This window comes from Caretta caretta, chromosome 3, assembly GCF_965140235.1.
Source record: "Caretta caretta isolate rCarCar2 chromosome 3, rCarCar1.hap1, whole genome shotgun sequence".
In the NCBI taxonomy this organism is placed as follows: Eukaryota; Metazoa; Chordata; order Testudines; family Cheloniidae; genus Caretta; species Caretta caretta.
This window is the reverse complement of record NC_134208.1, coordinates 17,834,169-17,842,970: the sequence shown is the minus strand read 5'-3', so window position 1 is coordinate 17,842,970 and position 8,802 is coordinate 17,834,169.

Genomic DNA, 8,802 nt, shown 5'->3' with positions numbered 1-8,802 from the left:
AGCTGAGAAGTACCTGTTATGTCTTCCCTTTCTTATTGCCAAGGAGATGGCACACTATCACAGCAGATGATTTGCCCTGTGTTTTCCATGAGATCACTCATCATTTCCTGTCTTCTTCCAGGAAAATAAATATAAGTCTAGAGGATAAAGAACAACCATGGTTATATGAAAAGTTAAATACCATTTGTTCACAGCAAGATTGGATGATTGCTGAACAAAGTGAGCTCGAATGGTCTAGCAGAAACAGGGCAAGGCAAACACTTATTATGAAGGGGACTTTTTGCCAGGACCCTTTGCCAAGTGTAAACATTCCCTCTTTGGTACCTCCTTGGAGTTTCAATCATTTCTGCTGGATAACAGGGTTTTGTTTTTTTAAGGCAAACATTTTCCAAGGACACAAATAGTTGAAACAAGTAAAGGAAAGAAAGCAGAGAGGTGGCAAATTTCTTCCTTGGTGCTATGCGAAAGTGCTATTTCTATTACAAGTTCACATAGGAATATAAACCGTAATGACAGTCAAAGGGAAACAGCATTTTTAACAAATATGTGGGCTCTCCAAATAAAAAGGAATCTTTCTTTACAGCTCCTGAAGGGGCACTGTCTCGACTGGCTTATTTCCTTCTTGTGTTCTGAGTAATATGTTTTTCCGCATCATGAATGCAATGTGAGCTCCCTCCAGCACTTTTTGTGGTTGTGGTGGCAATTCTGGAGAAAAGCATCCTCTGGGTTTTAGAACGCTGGTGATTTGTACAAAGTTCTTTAAAATCCCCTTTGATGTGGAACCGTCCAAGCTGCATTCTCAGGGTAAAGGGACTTCTGTTTAAATAACTGAATTGTTTAAAAGGGACAGAATTAGGTCTCTTCCATCCAGCGCCTTCGTTTTTGGCATCTGCTAGACCGCCCAGGAGGCTGTGTGCTCAGAAGCCATCCAACACCCTTTCTAAACTGCTCCTTGCATGAAGTGCTTTTCCTTACAGAAACCATACGGCGGTATTTGGCAATACTAAAGCTGTTTGCTGCTGTGTTTGGGACCATTCCTGTCATAGGTATCTGACTCCCAGGACAACATTTGTGTAGTTCTGATTTATTTTAAAAGGCCAGTTGCAGAAAAGCAGCCCAATGAATCTCCAAGCACATAAGCCTAAGCATAAAACAGTAACCGCCCAAGTCAGTATTGATTATCCTGCATCGACACCTAGAGTGCACTTGTCGTCATGGAACGTGAGATAAAAATGATTTGGCAGGTAAGCCTTCTATGGCTGACAAAAAAAATCATTTCACAATGATTGCTAATAATATTGGCTTGAGATTCTGCAACTAGTGGTGACTGCCTTAGGTACCTACCTTGAGCCACCTCAAAGGGTCTGGGTTTTCAGAGGGCAAGAGCACAGCAATTTCTGACAATCTTAATGTGAGCACGCAAAAATCCCTAATCGGCCGTGAAAAACTTGGCTGATCTCCTCATGCAGGGCAACTCCTTTTTATGATGAAGTATCCCAACACCCTTTGCAGACTGAATATCTAAATGCATATTTACAAAAAGGGAGAGAGCATACAGCTCCCCCAGCCAGATTTCTTTGTGGAGTGGGGAGGGGCCATCTGTAGTGTCAGCTGCAGCCAGGGACATAGGCAGACTGGAGCGTCCAGCCCACTTACTGTGGCTGGGAGGCGCAGTTTTTGGACTGAGTTCCTGACAGACCCTATGCTTGAGCATGGTGTTAAGGCTCAATGGGCTGCAGGAGGCGCTATTGTGATGGTTGCTGCCTTCACCAATATGCTGGGGCTGGAACCAGGGATCTCCAGAGCTAAAAGCATGAGCAGCTAAAGCACACTAGTGGGGCTGTAACAGACTCAGTCTCTGTGGCTCAAACACACACTCACCAGTGGGCTCCACAATCATTTTGGATGAGCAGTAACGTGGAGCTCCCTGACCATTTCTAGACTTTAGAAGCTACAGTATAACCTGGTATCCTGGCTAGAATCCCACAGAGGTAACTGCCTTCTGCTCATTTCAATTGCCCCTCTAGTTTCATAGAAACATAGAATATCAGGGTTGGAAGGGACCTCAGGAGGTCACCTAGTCCAACCCCCTGCTCAAAGCAGGACCAATCCCCAACTAAATCATCCCAGCCAGGGCTTTGTCAAGCCTGACCTTAAAAACCTCTAAGGAAGGAGATTCCACCATCTCCCTAGGTAACCCATTCCAGTGCTTCACCACCCTCTTAGTAAAAAGATTTTTCTTAATATCCAACCTAAACCTCCCCCTCTGCAACTTGAGACCATTACTCCTTGTTCTGTCATCTGCTACCACTGAGAACAGTCTAGATCCATCCTCTTTGGAACCCCCTTTCAAGTAGTTGAAAGCAGCTATCAAATCCCCCCTCATTCTTCTCTTCTGCACACTTAATAATCCCAGTTCCCTCAGCCTTTCCTCATAAGCCATGTGCTCCAGCCCCCTAATCATTTTTGTTGCCCTCTGCTGGATGCTTTCCAATTTTTCCACATCCTTCTTGTAGTGTGGCGCCCAAAACTGGACACAGTACTCCAGATGAGGCCTCACCAATGCCGAATAGAGGGAAACGGTTGCATCCCTCCATCTGCTGGCAATGCTCCTATTTATACAGCCCAAAATGCCGTTAGCCTTCTTGGCAACAACAGCACACTGTTGACTCATATCCAGCTTCTTGTCCACTGTAACCCGTAGGTCCTTTTCTGCAGAACTGCTGCCAAGCCACTCGGTCCCTAGTCTGCAGCAGTGCATGGGATTCTTCCTTCCTAAGTGCAGGACTCTGCACTTGTCCTTGTTGAACCTCATCAGATCTCTTTTGGCCCAATCCTCTTATTTGCCTAGGACCCTCTGTATCCTATCCCTACCCTGCAGCGTATCTACCTCTCCTCCCAGTTTAGTGTCATCTGCAAACTTGCTGAGGGTGCAATCCACACCATCCTCCAGTTCATTAATGAAGATATTGAATAAAACTGGCCACAGGACTGACCCTTGGGGCACTCCACTTGAAACTGGCTGCCAACTAGACATGGAGCCATTGATCACTACCCATTGAGCCTGATGATCTAGCCAGCTTTCTATCCACCTTAATGTCCATTCATCCAGCTCATACTTCTTTAACTTGCTGGCAAGAATACTGTGGGAGACCATGTCAAAAGCTTTGCGAAAGTCAAGGAATAACACGTCCACTGCTTTCCCCTCATCCACAGAGCCAGTTATCTCGTCATAGAAGGCAATTAGGTTAGTCAGGCATGACTTGCCCTTGGTGAATCCATGCTGACTGTTCCTGATCACGTTTGTCTCCTCTAAGTGCTTCAAAATTGATTCTTTGAGGGCCTGCTCCATGATTTTTCCAGGGACTGAGGTGAGGCTGACTGGCCTGTAGTTCCCCGGATCCTCCTTCTTCCCTTTTTTAAAGATGGGCACTACATTAGCCTTTTTCCAGTCATCCGAGACCTCCCCTGATTGCCATGAGTTTTCAAAGATAATGGCCAATGGCTCTGCAATCACATCAGCCAACTCCTTTAGCACCCTTGGATGCGGCGCATCCGGCCTCATGGACTTGTGCTCGTCCAGCTTTTCTAAATAGTCCCAAACCACTTCTTTCTCCACAGAGGGCTGGTCATCTCCTCCCCATGCTGTGCTGCCCAGTGCAGTAGTCTGGGAGCTGACCTTGTTCGTGAAGACAGAGGTGAGTATGTTAGCTTTTTCCACATCCTCTGTCACTGGGTTGCCTCCCCCATTCAGTAAAGGGCCCACACTTTCCTTGACCTTCTTCTTGTTGCTAACATACCTGTAGAAACCCTTCTTGTTATTCTTAACATCCCTTGCTAGCTGCAACTCCAAGTGTGATTTGGCTTTCCTGATTTCACTCCTGCATGCCTGGGCAATATTTTTATACGCTTCCCTGGTCATTTGTCCAATCTTCCACTTCTTGTAAGCTTCTTTTTTGTGTTTAAGATCAGCAAAGATTTCACTGTTATGCCAAGCTGGTCGCCTGCCATATTTACTATTCTTTCTACAGATTGGGATGGTTTGTTCCTGCAACCTCAGTAAGGATTCTTTAAAATACAGCCAGCTCTCCTGGACTCCTTTCCTCCATGTTATTCTCCCAGGGGATCCTGTCCATCAGTTCCCTGAAGGAGTCAAAGTCTGCTTTTCTGAAGTCCAGGGTCCGTATTCTGCTGCTCTCCTTTCTTCCTTGTGTCAGGATCCTGAACTCCACCATCTCATGGTCACTGCCTCCCAGGTTCCCATCCACTTTTGCTTCCCCTACTAATTCTTCCCGGTTTGTGAGCAGCAGGTCAAGAAGAGCTCTGCCCCTAGTTGGCTCCTCTAGCACTTGCACCAGGAAATTGTCCCCAACACTCTCCAAAAACTTCCTGGATTGCCTGTGCACCGCTGTATTGCTCTCCCAGCAGATATCAGGGTGATTGAAGTCCCCCATAAGAACCAGGGCCTGCGATCTAGTAACTTTCGTTAGTTGCCGGAAGAAAGCCTCGTCCACCTCATCCCCCTGGTCCGGTGGTCTATAGCAGACTCCCACCATGACATCACCCTTGTTGCTCATACTTCTAAACTTAATCCAGGGACTCTCTGGTTTTTCTGCAGTTTCATACCAGAGCTCTGAGCAGTCACACTGCTCTCTTACATACAAAATGTAACCCCCCCACCTTTTCTGGCCTCCCTGTCCTTCCTGAACAGTTTATATCCATCCATGACAGTACTCCAGTCCTGTGAGTTATCCCACCAAGTCTCAGTTATTCCAATCACATCATAATTCCTTGACTGTGCCAGGACTTCCAGTTCTCCCTGCTTGTTTCCCAGGCTTCTTGCATTTGTGCATAGGCACTTAAGCTAACTCACTGATCGTCCTGCTTTCTCAGTACAAGGCAGGAGTCCTCCCCCTTGCGCTCTCCTGCTCGTGCTTCCTCCTGGTATCCCACTTCCCCACTTACTTCACGGCTTTGGTCTCCTTCCCCCGGTGAACCTAGTTTAAAGCCCTCCTCACTAGGTTAGCCAGCCTGCTTGCAAAGATGCTGTTCCCTCTCTTCCTTAGGTGGAGCCTGTCTCTTCCAAGCAATCCTTCTTCTTGGAACACCATCCCATGGTCAAAGAATCCGAAGCCGTCTCTCCGACACCCCCTGCGTAGCCATTCATTGACTTCCACAATTCGACAGTCTCTACCTGGGCCTTTTCCTTCCACAGGAAGGATGGACGAGAACATCACTTGCGCCTCAAACTCCTTTATTCTTCTTCCCAGAGCCACGTAGTCTGTAGTGATCCACTCAAGGTCATTCTTGGCAGTATCATTGGTGCCCACGTGGCGAAGCAGGAAGGGGTAGTGATTTTTTTATTTCTCCACCTAAACTGTTGTCTAACGTTATTGGTGCAGTAGGGCTGCTGCATATCAGAGCTAGGTACATAACAGACTGAATGCATATTCATAGGAAGGCTGTAAAAATGGAAGATGCCTTATACACCCGAGTAAAGTATATTTACTTCCTTACAGTAAATGGTACTAGCAATGGACAGCCAGTGGTGCTAGCAATCCAGCTGTGTGGCTAATACACCCATTCCAGGGAAAAAACAAACACAAGTTTCATAGGGCCATCTAGGCTGACGGCCTGTATTACAGAGTCCATAGAACCACCCCAAAGTAATTCCTGTTTGAACTAGAGCATTTTAAAACAAAACAAAAACATCAAGTCTTGATTTTAAAATTACCAGGTTCTGGAACAGCCTTCCCATAAGAACAACAGGGAGGAGTGTAAGAAACCTACCTGTTTTAAGATGGAGCTTGATACGTTTATAATAGGTTTACATAAGGGGGTTATCTGTAATGAGACAGTGGCCTCAATAACCTTAAAAGTCCCTTCCCGTCCCACACCTTTCCCCTACCCCTCTAGGAACTGTGGGCATTTTACAGCAAAGCTTGAATTTGCAATGGGAATGAGAACACTGCCCTTCATTAAATGCAAAACCGATATTACACCTGACATCCTTTTTTGAAGCCTTTGGTTTTGGTACAACTAATCTGCTGCTGTCTGTATCAAAACCATACTGCACATATTACCATGCCATCAGCTAAATTATCCCCACTGCTTGTGGGATTATGCAGTGCTCTGTATGGATACTATTGAGCGGCCTGCACTAGTATTCCATGTCTGTAACTACAGTTGGTCAGGAACTTTCCAATGACGGCCAGTGTGAAAACTTAAAATTTGTGGGAAGAGATCAATTTTGCCAAATTTCTTGATTTAAAAAGTTTCAAAATTGTCAAAACATTTGTTTTGCCATTTTTGAAAAGAAAAATTCTGGTTTTCATGTTCAAAATGGCTTTTTGTTTCAAAATGTTAGCTAAGTATTTGTTAAAAAAACAACAATGGTCAAAAGGGACACATTTTGATTGACCTGGACTTTTGTCTTTTTTAATTTTCAGTTTGCTAAAATTTGAGATTCTGACGATTCAACCTGATTCAGGTTGCAGAAATTTTTTGGTCTTGCCGGCTAAACCGTACGTGTGTGGTACCAAGGATTAGAACTCAGGATTTTCAGCTCCAGAACCACTTGGCCTGAAGGAGAATCTCCACTAGCTGCTTTTGTATAAGGTCTGTTATGTTCTGTGCCCCAGCTCCTACTTTGTGATGCAATCACACCCATGCCCGCAGGCATGCTCTGGTGAGAATTGTCATAATGTGTGAACCTGCCACAGGTTGCTTCAGTGAGAAGCCACAAAATCTGATGGACAAAGCGACATTTGAAATAAAAACAAACAGAAGAGCTTGGGTTGGTGCTGACAGGGCAAGCTACTACTTCTTTCTGGGCCCTTGAGAAAGAGTGAGATGCTGGAACGTGCTCCGGCTGCATTCTGTGTCTTCACTCCAGTCACGTACAGCACTCCACCTCTCAAAGCTTGGCAAGGAATTCAGACCAGCACCTGTCCATTAACTCCTCTCAGCCTCTTTTGCCAGCCAATTAGGCACTGTATCTATCAACACCCTGATGGCTTTACATGGTCCTCTGAGGTTTTTCATGATCTCCTCTGTCATAAACCTTGCAGATATCAACACACCCTCCTCTGGGCAGAGTCTTAGCGACCCTCAACATGAAATAAAGGACTGTGAAAAATCTTCCCAGCACATTTTCCTTGCATTGCCTTGTGCTGGGGCAAATTATTATTATTGATTGCATCCAAAAATAACTGTGCTAAAAGAACATCATTAAGGTTGCAAAGTCAAGCCCTCAAAAGTTAGAAAATGCCAGATTTAAGGCTGCCTCTGCAACCTAAGCTCAGCCCCCTTTTGCATATGCATTATGATGCAGCCTTTAATTACATGATCACATGCTATTTTTTCCCCATAGGAAAAAATAGCATGTGATTTTCCCACTGAGCGAATGAATCGTCATTCAATGTTTGGTTTCAGCCTCCTCATTCAATGACTGTGTTGCAGGGTAGGTACACCACAGCAGGGTGTATAAAGCCGGGGGGGAATTAGAGTAAAGCTTAGGCGGCCCAAGTGGCCCAATCGCCCGAGTCACCACAGCAGCCCTGGTTCCCAGGGCAGTGTGGCCAGAGTAAATAGGACTGCCCTTTGCTGCAGGGCAGTGTGACCCAGCAGCCAGAGTCAAAAGGACTATCCTTTGCTGCAAGGCAGTGCGTCCCAGTGGCCAGAGTCTACAGAACTACCCTCTTCGGCAGGGTAGTGTGGCCTAGTGACCAAGAGGGGATATCCGCCACCAGCTCAGCAGTTTCCTTCTGAAACATGCTGTGCCAAACCCCAGTTCCACAACCGGATCAGTTCCCCTGGGCTACTGCCTTCTGTCCTTCCAAGGCTGATAGTCCCGGGTTTCCGCTGTCTCTCCTCTCTTGGCAGTTCTGGGTGGCAGGGGGTCGGCTGGAGCCTCGCATCCTGGCGCTCTGGCAGTCCCTTTACAGGAGCTTGCAACGCACATTTGCTCCCTTCAGCAGCCACCCCAGAGTGAGCTGAGCTGCTCCCTTTTATATCCTGGTTCCAGCTGGAGCATGCCCAGCAGGAATGTGGGGGCGTGGCCTCCTTGGCCCACGGAGTGTGATTAACCCCTGCTGAACCAGTGCGGGATAGGTAGACTCCGTCACAGTATAGCTCCAGGCCTTATTTACCACACACGATTGAAACCCTGAACTGAATACAGAATTATTAATTTCCTCCTAGGCACATGTCTGGTGCTGTCCCCAATGCATCCGAGTGCTTCACAAACAATGAATTTATCTCACCGCTGTGAGACCAGGTGGTGGCATTATCTCCATTAAAGCCAAAAGTGTCCACTAATTAAGGGCAAGTTAAACTATAGGCATCGATATAATCTTAACTACTGGCTACACCACCTATAGTTATTTGTTTTACAGTAACATCCACAGGCCCTTTGTGCTAGATACTGTACAGGCACATGGTACGACGGAGTCCCTGCCCTGAAAACCTTAAAAAACTAAAAGACGGACAAAAGGGAAACAGAGAGGTGATGTAACTTGCCCAAGGTCACAGACAAGTCAGTGACAGAGCTAGGAGTACATCCCATATTGTTTAACGTCCAGTCCAGTGCCCCATAAACTGGACAAACGTACCTTCCAGGCAAGTCATTAAAACTGTTGCTCAGGAAGACATATTTCTCTAGGCACATAAGAATGGCAGTACTGGGTCAGACCAATGGTCCATCTAGATCCGTATTCTGTCTTCTGACAGTGGCCAGGTGCTTCAAAGGAAATGAACAGAACAGGGCAATTATCAAGTAATCCATCCCCCTGGCATCCAGGC